This window comes from Lepisma saccharinum, chromosome 1 (genome assembly GCF_977018435.1).
Source record: "Lepisma saccharinum chromosome 1, izLepSacc3.1, whole genome shotgun sequence".
NCBI lineage: Eukaryota > Metazoa > Arthropoda > Insecta > Zygentoma > Lepismatidae > Lepisma > Lepisma saccharinum.
In genome coordinates this window covers 35,222,413-35,248,067 of record NC_139229.1, presented here as the reverse complement: position 1 = coordinate 35,248,067, position 25,655 = coordinate 35,222,413, and the positions used below count along the sequence as shown (strand labels likewise).

Sequence of the window (25,655 nt, the reverse complement as noted above, 5' to 3'; positions counted from 1 at the left end):
TCCTTCTTCAGTAAGGCAAAGTTGGTGTAATCCTTACTTCGTACTGCTTGCACTTACTCCCGCCTTAGGAATCAATAGCTGCTCGGCTTGGCTTGGCCCTAACCTCCTCCTTCTCTCTCTCTCTCTCTCTCTCTCTCTCTCTCTCTCTCTATGTCCCTCTTTCCCACTCTCTCTCTCTCTCTCCCTGCTTCTGCTATGCGCGTCCACCATTCCCCACAAACTGCGCTCAACGTTGGACCAGCACAGACGTGGTATATACTGCCTCTGGTTCCCTTCATTCTCGAAGGCTCTACACAACGCTCCATCGGCTCCACTCGGGAACGTTTCGGCTCCAATCGGCTGCAGGCTGCCGTCCCGACGACCAACCGAGCGTCGTGGCGGCGTACGAAGACCCATAGGTAGCGGCAAGCTCGAACAGCAGGCATTCCAGTACCAACGTAGGAACGCCAGCAAAGACCATTCGACTCCTAAGACGTCCGTGCGATGGTTTCAACCGCTCCTGCGACCAAGGCTTGGAGGTAAGGAGAAAAAACTTGCTGGTAAACATTATTTTCTCTGTACACAATAAGAGCGTCAAATTAATCTTTTTTTCTTCCCTGACAGGGGACCACGATTACGAAAAAAAGTTGCGCGATGAGAAAAAAACTTTTCCAAAGAACTAGCCAAAAAACTTAAGTTTTTTTCACTTCCTAACTTCCCCCCCTCGGCCTCTCCCCCACTCTTTCTTGTCTATACTTGTTCTTGTTACTACTTCTTGCGAGTCAATATGGAAAACTTCGCAGTTTCAGTTCCTCTAAGTTTATGACAGTTTTGGAAACTTTTTTTTTCTTCCTCCTCCTCTACTACTTCAGCGGTACTTAACGCAAGCGCAAGTATGTCTCTACAACTTTCTTCAACGACTTAGGGTTTGGGGGTAGAAGGGGGTGAAGGGAGATGTACCCTAACTTTACAGACAAAAGAAACATCCATAGGCATTCGGTGGTCATTAAATTCGTTGGATCTGACCACGGACACAGTTGGCACTCGGCTTTACTTCTCTTCCACAAGTATCTTTACCAGTGACTCTATGGTTAAGGACAATTTTCCAGTACTTTGATATCATTTCTAGATGCTTTTGCTTTAATCTAAATCATGACTTTGAAGCATTGAACCATTGCCTAATGAACTTCTGCCATATAACTCAATTCTCTGGATTTTACTAAAATTGTTACAACTTTTTCTTAGTTCTTACCCTATTGTGTCTGTACATTGGTGACCTTTTTCGTCAAAATTTAGGTATTTGCATTTTAGGAAGTTTGACAATTCTTCGACTTTTTCCCACGATCTAAATGTTGAAAGATTCAATTCTAGGACTAGAATATTATTATCATTATTTGTGTTGTTTCTAGTAATAAACCTCACAAAATTCTTTACAAAAGTATATATAATTTACAAGACATGTCTTGTCCGCCGAGATCTTCTATGTATCTTAACACATTGCTATGTAACTCTTCAGTACAGTGTTGTATTCTCTCCGTCGTTTTGTGTGGTATATATGCGCTGTTCAATCATTTCTTCTAAGATCGAAACTGACGCACGCTTTTTCTCTAGAAGAGCATAAACCTTCATACATGACACGGCATCCAATGGAACCGCTTCAGCTCTCTTTCGTGACCAAAACCTCGCTTTCTCTCTTTCGTGATGGTTCTCGAAGATGTAACTTGAAATGACTCAGAACGAAATCAATATCAGAAATCATTCGCTGTGGTGCCCTATCATTTTCAGGTAATTCTCCATCGAATACTTGACATACGACTCCTTTGGCGCTCTTTTCCGAAAGACATCTCGATATCTGCCCCATATTCTAACCATTCTCTAACGCGTCTCTTAACTTTGAACATAAACACAATCAATTCCATGAAAAAAATCTTGTATACAAGCGACAAATAACTGGACCCTAAATTTTCAGTCCTATGCTGAATTAAAATTCTCAATTAGGTCTTGACACATATGTGTCAATTGCATAGATACTTACAATGCTTACATATACAAAACCTGAAACTTGTATTTTTAGGATCGTAAGGTATGTAATTCTGTAGTACTGTAGATTATTTTAAATTCTAATATATTAGATTTTCGAATTGTATTTAGTTATTAGAAGTTGAAATAAGTAGCAAGTAGTTGCAAAGTGATAGTGTTAGAAGTAATTTTTATTTATAAATGTTAACATTTTCCACTTGAATAGTGTATTTGATATCCAAATGGAGATTTATATTTAGAATTAATTGTCTATGAACTATTTAATAGTAATTGAAAATCGCCCGTCATGTGTTGCGTTCGTCAGAATTTCATAGCATTTTCAGAAGTAAGAGTAACGTACACACACATACGCACACTCTAAATAACTAAGAAATTAGCAGTACTCTACATTACTCACATAACAATATGTCCGTAGATGCATAAGTCACATAACGGAAGCTTTCATATATGATTGCAATGTCGAATATTTCTAATTGTTATTGTTTTTCAACTTTAATTTTAAGTAAACCAGGAATCACAAATGCGTGCAAACGCACAAAGAGTAAAATACTGTTCATATTATTTCCCTTACAGGAATCCGATATATTTTTTTCAGTTGGATTAGTCTGTTTTAGGTGCTAAAAGTTATACTTGCTATTCATTTCTTTTTCCCCCTTTTGAGACTGTACGGCGACACTCGTGCGCCCTATTGAAATGCCACCAATTCCCATTCAATACTGCCTAAAATGTAATTATGTATTTATTTGGCTGTAAGAGTACAGTTTGGCGTTGGTATTGTAAGTACTTCTTACTATATTTAAGAAAAGCTCTCTGTCACATAGGTTGCACCATGAGGCTGAATATTGAAAATTAGAACAAAGTGAATCATAATATATTCGAATGGCACAAAGAAAAAAAATATGAATGCGTTTACTTTGTATTTGTGCAAAATATTTATTTAGTCGTGCGTTCGGCAACGTTGCAAACAAAAAACATTCTTATTGATCAGCGCTTAATTCTAATTTTATTTAATGTTACGTTAATATTTCATTAATATCTGTTAAAAGTTCACTGCAAACGGATTGTTCCATTATTTTGTTGCTTTTGCAGGGGCACTTCTGAACGTACGAGCCGCGATTGTGCGTGGTTGGTGCTTCTAGTTCCATATCCACATATATCCGCTTATATTAGCGTGATAGTTGGAGAAACTGTCAATTCATTCAATATATTTTCCTATGATTTGATAAACTGTATATATCCTGCAACCCAAGCAATACCAAAGGCTATATAACGAATCAGACGTAACACATTTCAGCACGGAGGTCGCGCGCGCTTCCGGAACGAAATCGCATCGCTCGCTGCGATGAAGTGCCACTTGACGCACATTTTTGCGCCATAATGATCGCTCTGCATCATTTTACAGGGCTACACAGTAAATTGTCACTCAATAGAAAAGCATTTATGTACTCCGAACTAGTTCAGGTGTAAATTAATTATCTACCCTTTAATCAATACTAAAGATGTAGTCAATTCGGTATGCACGCTGGATAACATTTTTATATTGAATCATACATGTTTTTTTTTCATGTACACAAATTTGTAGTTTGATATTACTACTTCATTTGATGTAAAACTCAAATATAGAGAAATGACGCGAGGTACATAATATAAAATGTACTTCTTAAGAATTAAATCTCTATGTTCCTTGCAATAGTCCATCCCTATATTCCTATTGAATGCCGAATAAGCTTCTTGTATTAGAACGTAACGGTTTTGTTCTGTTTAAATTCATAAATTGTACTTTATCAAATCTTCTTCTACTGAAATTATTTCTTAAAAACGCAAATTAGTAATTCAGACATGTGAAAGGTGTCATTTGGCAAATATCTGCAGATTCATGTCACACATTCTTCCGTTTGAAGAGCATTATATTTATTCCGATGTCAACACTTATCCCCGTGCCTTTATAGCAATCCAAAAATAATATTTCTAATTTGAAATCGTTCTCATGCCTGTCTGCCCTGTACAACTTACAGAAACGTTTGTGTAAGACAAATTTGGGGTTGTTTCGTATTAACCTGTATTCAAATTGAGATTTTGTAACTTTGCAACTTTTGGTACTTTTTACTAAAAGTTCATTAACAACTTACTAGCTCCATGGTAAAATTGCATAATGAAAATTTGTTTGAAATACTTTTTATGAGCTGATTTCTTTTATCACCTTGCTGGATTACATTTCCAACTAATATATTTGTAATTGCCTGAATCTGAAAACAATTAACTCAGCATATTTGTACGATGTATAATATAATAGAGGTTATATTTTTTGAATTTTTGTTGTGTAGGAGGCATTTACTAATACGTACAAACATGTTGCAGATAGTTTTTGCAAGTAGTCAAACGTTCGTTTTCCTTAGGAAATCATCAATATTATATACTTAAGTATAGTTATACTAAGATTTGAGTCACTGTAGTATATTTAACCAAAATATATTTAAATGAGGATGAAAACTATGTAAAAGAAACGAGACATTTTGTTTTCTAGGCCATTCAGACGTATTGTTTAAACCTAATAATAACGACTTTTTATTTGAATGAAGAAATAAGTATTTGATTTTTTTTTAAAATTTGGTTTTAAAATTTTGGGTGCGTCAGCACTTGGGCTACTTTGTACCCGTCACATTATACGGAGTCCAGTCCCTTATCGTTACAAATAGCAACTCTAACGTTGCATAACTAAAGTCTTAACATATTCTGAATTCCGTTAAAACTGAGGCTGTAAACGGGCATTCAGCACACATAAGGACAAAAAACAGGACAACACACAGAATTATACTGGCCATAGGACCATTTACCAGAGCCTCGTTAATCTGCAAAATGCAGTCCAGGGTGGACTACGTGGAAATGAGGTTGACAATTAGATGTACTACGTGGAAGGTCACCCCTTACACCATTGAAGAAATAGGACACAAATAAGCAGTAACATAATTCAGAGAAGGTAATCATTTGAAACTGATATTTCTAGTTTAAAATAGGTTTGTGCATAGAAACTTTACGCTATTTGATCTCTTCAAAATGTAAATTTTGTATAGTCATTTTCCCATTTATCTGTTTGCTTCATTGCACATTAATGAATCACGATTTGACAATTTCCGCTTATGTAAATATTTACACACACTCAAATAACGAACTCAACTTTATTCTGTTCATATGAACTGAATTTTTCTTACATCATATACATTGCGTGCAGCACTATAAATTGTGCGCTTATTCGTCATCTTATGTCCTACATTTTTACAGTACTTAGGAATGCAACTTGAATTTCGATACTCTCATAATTTGGCTATTACTGTATATAAAATGCTTTGAATTCTCTTCGCTATGACTGGTACTAATATTTTCATGGCTGGTACGGGGGGTGGGGAGCAACTAAAAATTAAAATTTTATATCAAAGAGATGATAAAATATAATTCTTACTGGCGGTTGGACACATATAGCTTTTGTTTTAGTACAAATTTATAATTTTCGGTTGTGTGGTAAGTCCAAAGAGCCTTCCATAAGTTTACTTCGACATATTACCTAAACGCCTCTGTTTTCTATTACGATTCGCTCGTTGGAATCGCTATGGCTCAACTGCTACAACGTTACGTTTCCGTAAATGTCCAGATAATAATAGATGTTTCTTGTGTAACATCTTTTATTAATCACAAAGCAGATATCTGCCTTGAAAATCAAACTTGAAATGCCAAGGTTCAATACCAGGTATTGAAGAATAAGGAAGACAGAGGTAACATTGATGTAATGTTTTTTTCTATGCGTGAATGGAACTTGGAGGATGAAACTGTCACTGTATATAAATACATAAATCTGAAAAGTATATTGATGCGTATTATATGATTCAAAGTCTTATGACATCCCCACGTATTTTGCCTCTACATAGGACACAAATTGTGTGTGTGTGTGTGTGTGGGGGGGGGGGGTGATAGTTTATACCTATTACAATTAACGTTAGTGCTCTATGCGGTACAGCACTCTTAATATGATATAATATGTATTATGTAACGTGTGTAAATTAACAATATAATAAAGTTTTTATTTTGGCTGTATAGTATCAATACGAAAATATCAGTTATTTGTGAGTTTGTTTCCAAATTTATGACATATTCCGTGTTCATAGCAGTGGAGTGCTATGATATTATGTCTATTTTACGAAACTCATACTAGATTGGTATGAGCGGCCTCACCGAAAAATTAGGGTAACATAATTACATGGACCCTAAATAGAATTCAAAACTAACGAACTAATTCATTCTAGTTTTTGAACTTTTAACCACTGTTATTTTTTAAAAGAGATTTACCTACGTTTCGGAGGCTGAATCTGCCTCCGTGTTCAGGGTTTATTGTCATGTATCGTTTGTTAGGACATTGCAGTATTGTAAAACATTTGCCTTACTTCAAGTTCCATTACAATGTATTGACGATAGTTTAATGTCGATGTAATTTCGGTTGGACCTTCATTACATATCGATTCTGTTGCTTTTACGAATCGGTTAAAGACGTTGCTCACCGTTTCGCGTGGTGGAGCGTGAGCTGCCTTAGGATGAATCCAGTGTTTGCTCTTCCGTATATCATCTATTCATATCTTGCTGTTGTTGCCATGATTAACAGGTACATGCAGACAGTGACCTAAATAACGCAGATACGAATACCAGGTAGCAAAACGTCAATTTTGTGTCTTCAATCATCTTGAAATTGACGATTATTTTTTGGTTAATTATGAACATTCTTATCACTATGAAGGCAAATATAACTGAATCGATATTGTAAACGCAAGATATATATGTTTTGATCTATGACGAGAGCGGCCTTGATAGCGTAACGCGTTGAATTGTTGATTCACGATCTCTTCTTCTTTTTTGAATGTTTATTCATTAATTGTATATACAGTTCATCTTCATTCTCACAATTAGCCAAAAAGTGGTAAAGAAAGAACCTAAAATAGGAAAAATAAAAATTAATTTAGATAAGGAACCCTGGGTATAACAACTGACGACAATAAGATACCGTATCGAATACTAGAAATATTCTTGTTTATATCATGCTTGTAGTTCTAAAAATAATCTTCCAATCTATACTTCCAAGCTTTTAAAACAATTTCTTCATATTGTTTGTTTGCAATAATGAAGTGATTTCATTGATCTAATGCTCATATTTATATCAATGCTAATAGCCGATTCATACTTGTAGGCTAACTTGAAATCAGCTTAATTTGAAGAGTCACTGATGCGCTGCAAGGGACTCGAACCTGGGTATTCCGCACATAGGACAATTGATAACGGAGAAGACACGTACAACTCCTAGAGTTAGAAATTCGGAACAAGACGTGTCACATAAATGCTATGCAGAATCGGAACTAACGTTATCAAGACATGTGATTTATTTAGTTTGTTCTCCGGTTCGGAAGACATACGTCAGGTTCCTACTTTGATATTTATGGGAATGCACAATCATAGAATTTTCTATTAAATAGACACATACATATAATTTTCGGATGGATGCTGCAATATGTTGTACTATTAAAAGTTTGACAAAGGTTTAATACATTAGTGTTTCCGACAGGGTACATTAAAATTATCTTGTGTCGTGAAAGAATTTACGTAGATAAAAATATATAATCTCTCATCCATGTGACATTTTACACGACTTTCAATGTTGAAATTAATTTACACATCAATACATAAGCTCTTCGGAATGAACATAATCGCATGAAATAAGTATTGTTCAATTGGATACAATATGCGATTGCTACAAGAGAAAGCGCGTCACATTATTGTATTAAACTGCGCACGATTTTGTATACGTATGCAGGCTATATTAGTAGGCTTAGGGCATGAAGCGTATGTAAGACGTGATAAACATAATATTCTTGCTTTTACATGAGAACGTCGCCATATTTTTTTACCTTCACGCCTGCATTTGAAACTATATGTTTAGTGTGTCTGTTTATTTCAGCGGTATCCTGCCGAACATTGGTCACTAACAATGCCATGTAGTTGCAGAGTTAGGATGAGTATCACGTGACCTAATCGACGCTGCGATTTACTCTGTGCTAGGAAATGCCCAACGACGTACTTGCTACATCGTACATGTATTGGAGAATAGCTCTTTATTTGTATTTCTATATGGAATTCACGAGAAGATACTTGTAACGTTTAGTATTATTTTCGTTTAACGGATGTTGTAGTTTGAATTCTAAGTGCTACGACAGGTCACACTGCGTCTTAGTGATGATTTTTCTAATATAATTCCCTGTGTGATTTTGTTTTCATAATAATTGCATTTTTACATGCACTACTTCATTGGAACAATTTTTGTACGTGCGCACATCACAATTATTGGGAACAAAAAAGTTTCCTTCAACAGCAGCGTGCTGTAATATTCCTTGTTTTTCTTCTTTCGAAAAAAATATTGTTTAGTTATTATCAAAGTTTATTATACTTTACGTACTCACATTTTCAAGTTAGTCGCGCAATGAAAATACTGCTCATTAAGTTTGCCTGCATATAGGTATATATATACTGCTATCCACGTCAGTCTGGTGGATTACGAATATTTTTAAATACTTACGCATATGCTTGGCATATTCTCACCTATTAAATGACACAAGTATTTCCCATCTAACTTCATTAAATGTAATAGTTCTGCATGTAGATACTACCTAATGCTTATTATGCGTTCCGCCATTATATAAGTTGAATAAAAATATCGGTCTGTTTATTACTTAGACATACATGTATCATTATACCACGTTCATAGAAGAATTGGCGGAATACAAATAGAATCCGTAATATTTAACAAAAATGTGAATTAATGTTGTGTGTTGAATAGTTGTTTGTAAGGATATCCATACTTCGCTACATTAGAACAACTTAACGTATACACTCAGCCTAGTGGTTAGCGTTGTTTTCCTTAATGAGACGAGTTCTTGTTGAATTTCTCGATGAATAATACCAATGCACAACATTGTGAATTATATTTTTTTAAAGATTACACATGCGAGCACACATTTTAGTAAAATATAAATAAATTGTACTACTATGACTCATAATACTTGAAGCATTTCGGATATGTATTGAATTTTTAACCAAAATTCGTGTTTATCTGGCCTATACTACTGAATACTATATTGATATATAAATCATATGCCCAGTGATTTATACAATATTAATGTAATTAAAACATATGTAATATATGATGTTTAGAGGTCCAAAATAAGTCTCCAATTTTTTTTAAAAAAATGTTTGTTATTGGTACGATTCCACTATAAGGTAGTTCCTGAAGTGAAACTATTTCCGGTTTAAATATAAAACAAATCAGTGCCTTGTTCAGTAAAAACTATGAACCCTATTTGTTTGACAGTTGTTCGCGGAAAAGTACACCTCATACTAATCCATAAACAACAAAAATGTTGCATTGAGTGCAGTTGCACCAATGGTGAATGCAATATGCATGTACAGTATATTGTCATTTACGAGTGGTGCGTTATAGGATTCCGAAACTAAGCGAAATCTAGATGAATTCATAGTCAAGCTCGTTCGCGTGTCTGAGCTATCGCGTGATGCTTTACGACGTTCATCGACGTAGAATGCCACATATTCTAGAAACGCCATTGAAATGTTTCCGCGCTCTTATATACCATTCTAAAAGATCTCTTTTTTACAAAACCATCGTTGGATTTGCAAGCATCTTTAATATATTATTTCGTTTTGTGTTAAAAACAAATTCGGGCACATTCTACAGATAATTTTGAATGTTATTCGTGTGAATTTTCGCTATTGATTCTATTTTGTTTCACAAAATATCGCAACTGGCTTACGTTTGAGCATACAACGAGCATCGTTAACACAACACAATGTGTTTATATAACACACTAAATTATACAAATTGGTATTAGTAATTATGGGTATTAGTATTCTTCTCACGAGTATGTGTAAGTACACACATACACACATAGCGAATTCCAGATAAATCGAGGTAGACAGATGAGAGATTATGAAGATTTTCCAAAAAAACTAGGACTATACGGAATAACCAAGGGTAGACCGGAAGAGGCGAAAAAAAATCAATGTAAAATAAAACTGCATTATGTGAGAAATTGTATATCCAGTACAACAACTTTACTACTGAACGAATTCGCACTTGTGGAACGGTATTACTAACTGCTTCTGCAACATATTTACATGTGTTACTGATATTTTGTTTTTTGAGACGGGAACAAAGTCGGATGAAAGTCGAAATTCACTTCATTTCGTACGAAGGCCGAATGTTCAGCAATATAAATATCCATTCCGATTCTTGATTGATGGCTGCTTTGGCACGGCGAAGCGTATTAATTTAAATCTCTCATTTAATATCATATTTTATTTCATCAGTCTCTAGACGGAATTTAAGACATTTTTGACGAAATTTACTGTGCATGTTTGATACTAGTGCGTCGTTAATAAGCAAGACAGGTCCTTTCTCTTATCTGCTCATAATAAAACTGTATGGCAAATATGTCCACCATATCTTACAAAGTTAGTGATGTTAGAAACAATAGTACAGAAAATTAACGGAGAGATTAATAGAAATTCCTCTCTAATTACAATTCAGAAAACATAAACGTGCTGGAAATTTCCTTTCTTTGCTGATCAATGTTTTGCAAATTACTTTTCTCAAATAATACACTCGTCTTCAATCAAAACTGAATGAATGTTCGTTTTAAAAAGAGGAATTTAATCGGTATTATGAATACACTAACACTAGGTACATGCAATCTGATGATGTTCAAGAGATTTTGTTATTTTTTTCGGTTCGTCGTCAGATTTGTGATCCACAGCGTTTCCTTCGCACACAAATACTAGGGGTTGTAAAACAGCTAGCTCTCTATGTCCCAATTATTAACAAATTCCGGGGATAGAGTTTATATATGACTGCTATCGACACCAATTGTTTCTAATTAACATAATTACCATCCGTATAAACAGTAATTATCGAATGTAATTTGTAGCCCGAGAGCGAGAAATGATTGCTGTCTGCAAAACGAAATGAAAGTATTAGATGGGAATCGACCCGCTGACCACGCGCCACTTGTCGATTATGGTTCAGGCTATGCATTGGCTACGTTGCAAGAGATTTAGATTTGGTATTTAGAAGTTTAGAAGCGTTTTGTTAATTATATTTAAAAATTGTAAATGCGAATCGACTAAAGTGTGTTTTGTTATGAATTGGAAACGCACTTGCGCAGCGAATTCGGTATTGCAGTACTTACTATTGAAAATTCAGTATTTGAAAACAAGTGTCGCTGGGGTTTTTCTTACATGTCAAAGGAGATAACAACATAGAATACTTAACGAAGATGGCGTCAAAATCTGCGATGAAATATGAAGATCTTCGTAAGATATTACAATAGTGTATATCTGCAGAAATCGTCGAGTAATATTACACAAAAGGATCCATTACGCGAGCAATAACATTTTCCTATACCAAGATCATTTTCGTTTAGTTTCTGTTTCCCGTTTAGATGTAAGGTGCTGATTGTATCAACACCACTTAGTATTCATGTATGTAACAGGCACTTCCGTTTCGCTTCCAAGCCTATCATTTAACACCTGTTACTGTGTAATAATGTAAGTGTTGTCTGTCATGCAATACAGCCTCATACATATTCAATTTTTAGGCAAGTGCTTGTACAAATATAAGCCAAACAATGCGTGCCTGCTAGATTACGATCCATGATAAGGTGATACGAACACGGAACGTCCTTATCCTCGTAGTTATATGTGTGAACTATAGTATACTCTTGGAAGATAAACATATCGTCAATTTAGATGACTTTGGAACCTTTCTTCATATTTTTTCCATTTCAGTGTTTGGGATTGTAATTTTGTAGGGAACTGTGATTAGGTATTATTTGGTTCAGGCGAATAGAAGGTGAATATGCTAAGAGACTATTAACATGAATTTAGACCAAGATCGGACATTTCTAAGATCGGCACACTTAGCACAAAATGAACTGATCGGTGAAAATAACCCGGTGCAATTAACACTATCCTGTATACCATACCAATATGTTACAAATTTATTCCGGATAATGTCTCCAAAACCCCACCTGCAAACACGGCTAGTGTAAAGAATTGAGGTATATAATAATTGATGGTAAGAGTATGGCGGAGGAAGTTATTAGGATGTATGTGAATAAGTTTATTAGTCAGGTATTGTCCCCTGATGTTATTCTCAGAATAATTCATGACATGTGGTTCATTGACGAAAAAGCAATGAATTTTCGTAACGACGTTTAAGCCTCCTACCGTTCACAGTATATGCTTCAGTGTTAGGAAAGTTACTCACTTAAAAAGTAACTTAGATACAGTTACTTGTACCTGTAAAGTAACTATTAGTTCCTGCTGGAAATTTTCTTGCAAACAAATTACACAAAAATCATGATCGTTAATCTTAATAAAATAAATATATGAAGACATGTGTGGAGCCCATCATGACATGTTGCAATACGCAGAGTAGCTTTATATTTACCATTATATCTTCTTATACACATGGGTATAACGTACTTAATTCGAAATGGGATTGGTTATTTATAGGAATGGGAGCCAATTCACGAAATGTTTTATAAATATGTTATAATTTTCTTTTTTTAAGTTTAATGACTTCCGTGACAGAGTGGCCTTGGGATTCAGGATCTAACTCTGCTCAGATACGACTGCATCAATGAATTTTTCCTATCATCACCATTTCATTAGTTCAACAGTTACACTTAGCGACGTGATTAACCCAAGTAGTAGAAAAGCGACTTAAAATATTACCAAAAGAAGACACACACACACATACATATATATATATATATATATATATATATATATATATATATATATATATATATATATATATATATATAACATGTATATGGTGCGCGGAATCGAGATTTACAGTTTCACATAACCCTTCATGAAAAGAAAAACAAATGTAATGATTATTAAATTGCAATATCGAACAACATGGTATGAAGGGCCTTCCCGATGGCGCGGTGGTAGCGTCGTCGCCTTGTAATCAAGGGGTCCCGGGTTCGATACCCGGTGGAGGCAATAGTGGTTCGGATCCCACTTTAAACTGTAGGTCTAGTCCCGATTAGCCTTACTGTGCATAAAGTGGACTTAAAACACTAAACCAATCAATCGACTAAATCAACATGGTATGAATAACAAAGGTCATTTGTCATATTTACAAATACAGTATAAGATACATATATTCAAATTCATAATTTTAAGGACACCAAGTATGAAATTCCATTTCAAAATACATAACGTAACTGGTGTATTATCTTGGAGATTTCGACTAGCAATTCTTGATTGCGAACATGTGCGAACGAGTTTAAAACTCTGACCTAAATTTAATCTCATGTTCCTATTGCGGTTTTCATATACTATTGGTTGGTGTAACGTAAGGTATGGATGTCCGAATCTCGTTATGTGTTTGGTCTTGAACATGTTTCATCAGTTTTTAACCTAATCTCTTCGTCACGTGTATTTCTAATTCTTCGAATATGTACTTACAGTAATTCTATTCTATCAGAATTAATGTTATTTCAGATGAGATTCGCTCCGAACTTAGAGCAAAAATTTGATGTGATATTTTTTTTACTGGATAAAGAAAGATAACGAATTCTTAACGACTATGAAACAGATTACAAAATATGAAAATTTATCTGTACATTAAGTTTGTTCTAACATGTAAATCCTGTTTATTATCTATCGCTTTTCAATCCCTATTATCATATACTGAGTATTACGCACTGTTTGCACTTCGATAAGTATAATTAATGCACTACAAACAAAAAAGTTGCTACGGATGTCACAATTCAATTTAGACACATCTAATAATTAAAAAAAAACAATATTTCCAACGTGGAAAATAGATTCATTACCTAAATACAGCATTATTGTATTATTATTAATGTTAAGAAAACTTCTACTCAATAAAAACATTTAAAAAGTACAAAATACATATTAAATGGCTTATAACAAAGTAACATAGCTACAGAAAAATATTATGTTACTGTACTATACTATATATAATACAACACTTGTCTAGTATACTATATATAGTGTATTCTATAGTACTACAAAATAAATACTATAGATAATTTAATATAAATGCAGTCTAATAAAATATTGTTATTTTCTGTAGTATTTGTAATTATATTGTAAGTATGTTTGACCCATAAAGATTAAGTAGAAATACCATTTAGGTAAAGTAAAAAGAAGAAACATTAAGATATAATTTATATAAATTAATGTTGTTTAATTCCTGCCTTCTTTTTATGCTCCGTGAAGAAATATTGTCGCATGAATCCAAACAAAACTAAGCGTTTTGCACTTGGAAAACCAATTATTTTTTGTGAGTTACTTCATGTTCATCTAGAATGCTCGATTGTTTGATCCCCTTTTTGCGCCACTTTTGGCTAATTGCAAAAATGGGGATGAGTGATGATATAAAATTGGTGAATGGACACTCACAAACATCCAAGCCTAGGCCGCGATTCTAACCCGGGACCCCTGGCGTCCTAGCGCGATGTGCTAACCACCCCGCCACGGAAACCGGCTAGAATTCTCGAATTTATAAATTTATCATGGCAGGGGAAATTATTATGTGTAGAACTCATGTTAGTTTTCTGCTCTAAACCGAACAGAAACGCTTTTCACGCTTCAATACTTTTGCGACGAAATATTGTCTCACAAAAAAGGCATGACAAAATATAATCTGGATTTACAATGTTCCCTCTGAATAAAAGTAAGTTAATTATACGTATTAGCCTCAAAATTATCCAGGGCCTCCCCGATGGCGCAGTGGTAGCGTCGTCGCCTTGTATCAATCGGTCCCGGGTTCGATACCCGGCGGAGGCATATAGTGGTTCGGATCCCACTTTAAACTGTAGGTCCAGTCCCGATTAGCCTTACTCTGCGTAAAGAGGACTTAAAACACCAAATCAACCAACAAGCAACCAAAATTAGCCAAGCGAAAATGTCATCGTTAGAAATTCCGGGCAGGAGGAAATCAATAAAACTAATATTACCAAAAATAAAATAATAGCTATACTAAATATGTTGTTAGTAAGACAATGAGGTGTTTTATAAATCTAAGCTTTTAGTTTCGCACACATATACGAGTACGTATGTATTTATACAAATACATACGCATACTTATATGATACACACACACATAGAAGGAGAACTGGTGCTCACGTTTACCCATGTACGGGTGTCCGGAAAATCCGAGCTTTGTCCGGCTCACTCACCTCGTATATGCTACACGCGCGCACGACAATATATTTTCTCAGTAATAAGTATTTGATTGCATTCCCTTCTAGTTTCCACTCAACAAATTATAATTGATAATTATTAATTCGCAATACATGCGTTATAACAATATAATACATGCTTTCTCTACTGAGAGATGATGGATGTGTGCACAATTATTTCCGTTGTATGATGCTCGCAATTTGTTTTTACTTGTAATATTGATTCATATTTAAATCGTGAGAAAGCGGTCATACCCTGATTCAAAACCATGCAAATGTGATAAAATAAAATTTATTTTAACTTGGAACACTTAAATTTTGCAATCGTATTTTTTAAGGAAATACCAGTCTCTCATGATTTGTGATCAGATGATTTTTTAAATTTTTTAAGGTGAAGCAATATCACACTCGAACTGAACATGTGCTGTGTAGCGCTAAACCTCGTTAAATTTGGATTCAAGTAATGTCTGCACCCACGTATATATATCTAGAGCCTTCACAATAGATTGTAAGGATATTTTAGGCTATATTAAAGGCAAATGTGGCAGGAAAACGGTCATTTTTCATGATTTTAGAGGCAAAATTGAAAATAATTTCGTGTGGGTACAATTTGTCAGGTCTAAGGTAGAGACGATTTTTTGACAATGCAATGCTGTGTTTGTTCTTGGTATTGATTATATAGTTAGGTTTGTAACGAAAAGATGATTGTCAATCGCTCTGTACATGTACTGGCACGTACTTGATACCGTGGCGTACCTCAAAAGCAGGCAACATATTTTGGAGCCTATTATATTTCGATTAGTTCTCCCTCCGACGGGGTTCGTGGTCGGAATCCACTATAATCAGCGATCGTTTAATCGGCGCCAAACACCACGACGAGGACAAGATTTCGTGTGTGCATGTGAGAGGGCCGTTGTGTGAGCGATCGGGCCGGAGGAGAAAAAAAAGAAACAAAACACAATCGCAGGGTCAGTTCTTGATTGGAACATTGCATGCGATTCGGCGTACGGCAAATCACGGACTGCGCCCGGCTGACTCACCGCGGATATGTCACATACGGCGCACGCACGTACAAAGCTTTTTTTTTTTTTTTTTTTAAAAAAAAAAGTGTACCGAACGCAACAAGAGGATCGGGGACGTTACAAATCCCCCCTCCTCTCTCTTGTACTGGAAATCGTGTTGCGACACCAACGACAAGACGAATGGACTGGACAGCGTCTCTATGGAATCAGGAACTAAACAAAGCGGCGGTCTCATTTCTCTCCAGAATAGGTTAAAAAATATATTCCCCCGGTATCCAAACGTCCCGATGTCAAGGAATAGATAATCAGCGGGAACGGAAACATCGATAGCTAATGACCGCACGCATTGTTTGCCCTTTTGCGTACAGTGGTGCTGGAGGTGAAAACAACAGTGAAAAAAAAGCTGTGGATATCGGGACGCAATGCTTTAAATATTTTAGCGTCAATCCGATTTTGAGGATCGCATCGACAGATTTATAGCTTTGTGTTTTAAAAATGGTAGGGAGGGATACTGACGGAGGTGGAAAATAAAAATGCCTGTCTCGAGTTAGGGAAAAACATGTCAAATATACATGAAGCCTGTCCTAAACACACTTTTCATTTACTGCCCATGGTCATACCAAAAAAAAAAACAGTTGAAAAAATAAAAAAAATAATGGAATTTTCTGCTTATAGAATTCACCACTCGCTGCGTTGACATTTCCTATACGTGTAATTAAATATTACATGTGTACGTGAGATACAATTTTGGGATAAATTCATTTTAAGTCCGTTCTGTGCTAATATGGTAAAACCAATAGTTCAGTGAAGCATATCAGCTACGAAATATGTGCACCCGTAAGTTTGCCTAACCCGTGACGTCACAAGTCCAAGGCAGTGCTTAAATATGCTGTATTCGTCAAAAGATAAAAATCAATTTCTGGAATTTTACAATTTTATGAGAATGATAAGAAATATAGAGTGCACGTAATGTCAGGAAAGTATACAAATTATATATATATATACATACAAATAAATTCATAGCACAAGCACAGTGGAATTATCTTCTTACACAAATATACGTATAATAATTCCTTTCACGAAAAATTACATTATTCGGCTATGGATTTCAGTGGCTCTCTTGTCACCATTCACAGAAGGTGAATGTTCATGAGAATCAACATTTTTTTTAACGTTGACAGTGCCTAGCTGAAATTGGTTTGTGTATAAAGTAATTTTTCGCAAAAGGTACACGAAATTATTGAGAAAATGATACAATATCATAGAATAATGGATATTGTCAAAACTACTTAACATACACAAGAGTACACAATTTTTTAAGATTTACAAAATCAATCAATCTTTCTCTCTCTTTTTCTCTAACCCCCCTCGTTTTTACTATCGGCTAACGTTACATTTCAAACATGTCAGTGTTTGGAAGTAAGTAGTTACTTTTCGAGAAACTCTAACTGAAACGTGCTACTTTTAACAGTAAATGGTTGTAACTGTAACAGAGTTACTTTTTGGAATATAAGTAGCATTATCAACAGTTTCTGTCACACTTTACGACACTTAAATTGTAAATCAATTTGTGTTTATTAATTGTAATAATATAATTATATGGAGACTTTATGTAGCAGAAACATGAATAAAATGCAATTCATTCATAAACTCGGTCCTTTACGGAGGTGATATGTATGATAAGAAGAACCTTTACCTCCCAGGTTAACCCTCAGGTACTAATTTATTAGGGGCTGGATAAACTTCAAAGCTACTTTATGCGAAGACATTGCTGGGAAAAAAGCCCATCGGGGACCCGTAACCACGGGAATCGAACCCGGGTCTTCCGCATGGAAGTCAGACTCGATACGGAAAAGATAAAATATAAGAGCTACAAATCACGTAAAATCACCCTTAACATACGGGAGTGTTCAGGTACACTTTCATGTATCGTCGTTGAAGTATCGAAAAGCATCTGTTTTACCGATCTCAGTAGAGGGTGTATCTGTTTATCCACAGGTACCTTGTAGAGGACTGAGTGGACTCTACAGCCACTTATGAAAATATATTAACAGGAAAATTCCCACCTTAAATTGATTGATTTTAATTAAAATTGTGTACCATTTCTACCTCACTTCCTTATAGCGTACGAAGTAATATCCGGTAGATATTTAGTCTGTGCGCAACATATTAACTGAATACATAGCACTGGATATATGTATCCCATATAGTATGTCAGAGATACCCATAATATTCTCCCTGAAAGTTAGGCTTTTGTCCAGGAGGAGCCTAAGATACCGCAACGACGGAAACATTTGCAAATATATATTAATTGGCTTTTTCCCATAGTACAGTAATATTTAAAATTCAGTTTGGTTTGTAAGATAAAGACCAAGATATTTAGAAACCTACAAAATAATTCACTACTAATAAATTAATACTTTGAAGTCCGGTTCAGGTACTCCGAACATGGAACTTAAACCAAGGACGCCCACAGGACTTTTTCTCAGGGGAGGTAGAGTACGATTTCATTGCCTCTCAGTCATAGAACTTGTATATTATTATTATTATTATTATTTTCTTACAAATCATAAAATTGAAATTGAGTGAAAATATTTTGGCTCTGTTGACAAATTCGGACTTGAGTCCACTATTTAAATAGACAATTTTTTCGCCTTGCTTCCTTTTCATAAACATCCATCACTTTGATGATGAACAATTCTTTATATTTTTGTACTTTTTCATAATGCATACATATAAAACAGAGACCGCTTAATCTGCTCTACATCATGGCATCTATGATCCATGTTTTTACGTGTCAAAGAAATAATTCAAAATGACTGCCTGTAACGCATCGAACTCAGATGCCGTCTTGGGGAAATGATTTCCGACTTTTCGGAATCCAGAAAAGTCCAGAAATTCCGAAGGGTCGTATTGGAAAGTGGTTATGGTGCACTAAAAGTGTCAAACATTTTTTCAAATTACCGGTTTTTATTCCAGAGGTGCAAAAATAGTCACTTAAGCTGGGAGGGTTAGTGTATAGAATTCAGGATTTTCACCGCCTCCGTAAATTTCGAAAGTTTCCCGTCCAGAAACTGGCCTGAAATTGTGAATTGTTTCAGTCCAGAACGACGGGATTATAAAAATGTTCCTTCTCAATCCCGTCCCAACCAAAAACTTTCATCCTGTACACACATAGTTACTGCAGTCAAGATTATTCTAATGCCTGTGATGAAAACGTTCTTTCCTTATTTTGTTCGACATGGAAGTACGTGCTATAACTTACAGTTTGATAATAAAATATCACCAATAGAATTCCATTTTCTTTGCTAATGTGTCCACTAGAGTTCTACATCGAGGTTTTTTTGCTCGGTCGTCTAATAGTTCGTACGGATGACAATAGATGGCATAGGGAATTGACAGCTTCTTTGTTCGAGCGAATAACGCTCGAACAGGCACAACGAGCAGTACGCAATCGAAGCCCAGTTGTACACGTATAACCGTAATTTGTCTGTGGTAATGGAGTGAAGTGAAAGACGCTGTAAAATTGAAAGTTAAGTGAACATAATCATCATCTCCACGTTAAAAAGTAGTTTAGTCTATCTTACCCATACAAAGCAATATATGAAAGTGAATAGATGATAATGGGCTGAAACTACCAGGATGGATTTTACATTGAAATTATATTTAATTCTATACACACGAGCGTGGGAAACTTGAACTAATATCTTCGAGCGAAAGTGGCCCCATGCAGTGTCCACATTACATGCATTGCAAGTAGTTAAACACCTGCAAATCACAGTGAAAAGATAAGCGAGGGTAAACCTAGACAATCGCAGGGCAATCTTGGGTTTATCTTCCCTAGAGGAAAGGGTAGAGGGATAACTAAGAATGCTTGATAAATTTCCAACACCATGAACTCAAAAAATCAATAGCGGCTCTTAATTCTTTTTTACCCTGTGGCTGAAGAAGCTACCCCTTTACTCCCCCCCTCGATTGTAATCTGTGACATCTGCAATCCCGCATCAAGAATGTTAATGGCACTCTTTATCGCGTAATGAAGAAGGAGAAGGGGTTGGATGCGAACCTTTGGCTTGTGTGTTGGAGAAGGGAATTTCATGGGGTAAGGGAGGAAATGAAGGAGCCTGTGTTTGCCAGCAAGAAAAAGTCCTTCAGAAAAGAGGGAAGGCAAACGTCAGACAAATTTGGAACGAAATGCCCCCTCCCTCTTCTTCCTACCCTGTCTTTCCTTCTCTCTCTCTCTCCCTCTCAAGGGTTTTTGATTCTCCGGGAACAGAAGCCAATTGCCAGTTAATTCCAAAGCAAATTTTTTCGTCGCCATGTTGGACTCGAAGAAGTGGCGTTTGCGACTTGTGGTACATCCTTAGTTGTGTAGTGAAATAACGCTTTAAGACAACTAGAGAATGTCTACAAATGCACTGTTTGTAACACCACCAGAACACTGACACTGTTTTAACACCACCAGAACACTGACAATGTTTCGAGTTAAAAAAGGACCTGTAAAATTTGGCATAATGTGGGACTTAACTTGAGGGAGGTGGAGAGGATCGAACTTGGCGGCTTAACTATTAGGGCGGGCAGAATCAAATTGATTTTTATCCAATAAAAATATGTGAACATACTTTCATAAGGCTTTTTATTTGTAACTCGGTTAAAAAACCTGCGCAAGAAAACAATTTACAGAACTGACTGGGTAACATGAATCAGCTTACGATGGGTGCACAATGTATGTTTTTAAAAATTATACAACAAAAAGACAATTTTTGCTATGAAAGTATTGATTGATTGATTGATCCTTACCTGAAAATTGCAAAAGGGATGCAAAAAGCTCCTAGAGAAAGGTTAAATTTTAAGTTGTAAATGGACCTACACGGTACATTAAACAAAGCTTTGAAAAAGTAGGGAGAAATTTAAAAAAACTTCTTCAGAGACAGTGGTAAAGTCCAGCGTTTTTCAAAAAGTTAAAAACATTTGTTCAGACACTGTCATAATCTTCAAACATAGATGACAAGGAGTCGGGATGATAAAAAAGTTTGTCTGAGGACATTAAAATCGGCACATTGATTGATATGAAATTGGAATAAAATTTAATTATAATGTTTTGTATATAGACAAATGTGAGTTTTTAGTAAGTGACCCTGTTAAATAATTATATTCTTGGCCATTATTTTACAAGTTCTTGGATACTTGTACGTCTAGTTTCGTAAATATGTTTAATAATGTTTGTAGCTTTTTTGAGTTAGATTTCTGACAGGGAGAACTTGAATTTATTTTACCTACGGCCGTACATTTTTATGAACTGGTTGACGGCTATTGTAACATTAACTTATTCTTCACTCATGGGATATGCAAATACAGGTGTTGCCGTATTGTCTCTCTATTTCGGTTATTATACGTTGCCTTTGCACTTCTCCGGATATTCATAACGTGACCTTTGCTTCGTGACGCGTTACGCTGTCCACTCCTCCACGGAGAGCTTCGTAAAACATATTATCTTCTTTATACTCCTTTCGAAGATATCCACACTCCAAACTCAGCATCATTCTCCTCTTTGCACCTTATGGTAATACTGTTTTACAAGAGTTGGCAACTCTGAATTCTGGTGAAGGAAATTCCATAGTGGCAGCCACCATGGGCCGGTGAAGGAAGGCACAGATTAGTTTTTATCGGCTGGTAATTAACTTGCATTCCTTCATGTTGCTTTCAGGCGCCAGTCCTGTCAACTTCTAGCTGCCTTAGTGGAGGAGAAAGACCAAAGTGTGAGGTAGGGGGGAGGGGGAGCGTCTCCCCCACGTTGCTGCCTCGGAAGATCTTATGTCATATCCTTTTGGAACTACTCACGAGACGAGTACGTAGGAGTCTGTTCAAAATATGTAATCGAAATGGGACTCGTCTATCTCTCTGCAACACTTCTCATATTGCTCACACACACACACACACAAGAAATAAAAGATGAACTTTCTTGGTAAATACCAAACTCAATCGTTTCATATCTATGGTACTTTACTTCCCCCACTTCCGGTTATTGTTGTACAGGTTATGCCCAGAAACATTTAGTATAACCAGATCTGATTCACAGTCATCTCGAAGAAGTACGCTAGATAACGCTCTAGCCTTCTTAAACCTGAAAGTTTATGGCTGCAGCAACACAAGCCTTCCATCTGTCCCTATCCTGGGCAAGATCAATCCAATCCTTTCCATCCTTACCGATTTTCTTTAGGTCCATCTCAACGTTATCCCTCCATCTTCGTCTTGGCCTTCCTACAGGTCTCTTACCATCAGGTTTCCCAACAAGAATCCTGTAAACTCTTCTTTCCTCTCCTATTCATGCCACATGGCCTGTCCACCTAAGTCGTCTTGTTTTAATTATTCCAAAAACATCTGGACAGGAATATAAATTGTGCAGTTATAAATTATGTAACCTTCTGCACTCACCTGTCTCATCATCCTTTTATTAAGAACTACGCTATTTTCATTTTTCATATTTTGATTTTTTTTGTCATTCACTTCCAATTTACTAACTAAACTGCCATAGCTACAGCCCTCTGAGGGCCAGGGCATGCCAGAGCGCCTTTTACATTGGGCGACGCGTGGTCACAGGATCGAGTACCATCACCGCTGTTTCCTGGCTTTCGATACCGGTGCCCGCTGTTCTTTTCAAGTAGCTCCCCAATTGTCATCACGACGCTACGTCAACAACGAAGTGTTGAGGGCTTCCACCGGGAATCGAACCCGGGACACCACGCACCAAAGGATTGAGCACTAACCATCTAGCTATGCGGGAGCGGGAATCTTCTTTCTTCAACAACAAGTGGATGCATTTTGACAGAATTTTTGTTTTGAAATGAAGTCTAAATTCTGTGTTTTACTTAGAAAAATACAGTAGGATCCCGCGCTAAGTTCACTTCCAATGTTCTCTTGTAATAAATAGATAACACTAGATTAATCCATTGATTTTAAAATTAAGAGAACGTCAGCATACTGTAGGCCTATAGGCTATTTGTGCACGTCACTCAATACGGGAATAAGCCCCATAACTATAACAAAATGCAATACAGGATCTTCACACAAGAAAAATGTATGTTAAAATCTTACTAAGTCAATTACTATTAATAATACTGTCATTCACTACTAACAACTAAATCTATACTGCCTCTAATGATAAAATCTCCATAACATAGTTTGAGGCTGTAAAGTGGTACTCAGCATACACATGGGAGAACACAACGTTACAGAAGATTATCCTAGCTGATTATCCTCGTTGTCCTGCAAGAAGCAGTTACCGGTACTACGGGGAAGTGAATTATACCCCTCTCTTATAATAGGTTTGGAGTTCCCTATGCTAACACACCGTCAGGGTCTACGGTTTCCTTCGAAGTGGAAAATAAATCCGCAATTTCAGGTCGTCAGAATCGCACAAATATGCGTCAATTTGTCCGCCTTAAAGAAGGCAAAATGGCGACAAATATCAATCACACCTCTGGCACCTTTCTTCTTCAGCATCTTACGATGTGACGTGGAGCATCCATCTCGAAGGAAGATGAATGCGAGAATCGGGATTTTCCCAGCGTCCCCTGGGTAATGTCTTCAGTCAAACCTCCTCTGAAATTCCAGATTTTGTCTGCCAGGACGACTGGTACCAGGAGCTGATCTGTATATCTCTTTGCACCTTTTCATTTGAAACGTAATGCTGTTGGTCGACCTCCGTGGCGGAGTGGTTAGCACAGCGTGCTTCGGGGTTCCGGTTTCAAATCTCGTTCTGAACATGACTGTTCTTTGTGTTCCTTCATAACCTTCATCATTCATCGTCATCGTCTCGGTTAGTCAAAAGTGGAAGAAAAGCCACGCTAATGAAAATCAGTCAATGCTGTTGCCAACATAATGTCGGATTACTTGTCCCCCTAACTCTATTTCCGTGGTAGAGTGGTTAGCGTGACTTTCTGCTAGGAAATGTATCTTGCGTTCCAATATCATGATCAACTCTTGGATGTTCTCTGTCCTGGTATCTAGTTCTCAATGTTTAGAAACGAGACGCAAAATAAATTACTGTAACTCCAACATAGAATACTAACTTAGCATTGATTACTTCTACCTCTATCATTATGAGAAATATGAAAGTGGTGGGGAATGAAGAAAAAGAGACAAGGACTTGTGTTTCGTTAAGTGTACCAACCAAGTACTCTCCTGAAGTTACTGAAAAAGCCACATGAGTTGCTGCCTGCTTGAGCAATACTTGCTGAATAATTGGAAATATTATAGTGCTTTTACAACGTGTTAAAGAATCATTCTTAGACGTATATGCAAGATACAACTATTAATCATGGGGTACAATATCTACTTGTCTGAATGCGGTGACAATAGTTTTTGTACAATTCACACTTAATAGGGTGTTATCCATTGCCTGCTTTCCTACGATGTATTCTCTCACTACATTTTGAGAGAGTATATTGTTTCTCGTCTTCAAGTGGAAAACATGCAAGAAAGATAAATTCAATTCAATTTTTATTTATTGCAAGCCGAGGTTCAGTCTTCGGCTGTTCTGCCACCAACCGCATTGGATACTTAAGACACATTAAATAAAAAAAGAATGAAACACACACAAGAAGAGAAAACAAAATTGAGAACAAAGCTCGCTTACATGTACATGAAAAGGGAACAAATGCCTAAGGAATACACATGATTGTGCTTGGTGTAGTGAACCGAATCGGCCCAGGGGTCACCCCCGCAGTGTCCCGAAAAGTCGGAAAAAATGACTTTTCCAAGCAACGGGTAATCTTAGAGAAATTAAATGATATGAGTACATATAACATGTTCTGATACACGAGTGAGGACAAGATGTAGTCAAGGATTGGCAATATGTTTGGGGGGGATCCTTACTTCCACTTCTATGTCCGATTGCATCCCTCTCAGGGATTGCGGTTAGCCTAAGTGTACAATTAAGCGACGTTAAGTATATCGAGAAAACACCACAAGTAAGATTTCAGAAAGCTTCCACATTTAATGATTATCCTCAATGCTGGCTTTAAGACATTTCCTTGGAATTCAAAGCCAATTTACGTAGCTGTTGTTTTTCTGTCGCCATGTCAGCGTTAGACTATAAGGTAACGAAGATCATTCCGAGGAAGAAATGCTGAATCAACCTTCTCGCACAGGGAGAGAATGAAACAATATAAGCGACTATTACAAATAATAGACTTAGAGAAATAAAAACACATTTTCCGAAATTTAGTATGTTGTACGTCCATAGTAAATGTAGTTATTTCCTCTCCTACCTTACGAAATA

At 36.2% G+C, this 25,655-nt stretch overlaps 1 protein-coding gene across 10 annotated transcripts in view; it reads left to right on the top strand.

The window, feature by feature from the left end:
- The first annotated feature begins 233 nt into the window (after positions 1 to 233).
- The window catches only part of LOC145994416 (uncharacterized), a 574,460-nt gene continuing 549,038 nt past the window's right edge, over positions 234 to 25,655 (top strand). For all 10 annotated transcript variants that reach the window (XR_014442353.1, XM_083130571.1, XM_083130585.1 and 7 more), the window contains exon 1: positions 234 to 518. The gene's annotated coding sequence lies outside the window, so the exon portion shown is untranslated. The remainder of the gene's footprint in view (positions 519 to 25,655) is intronic.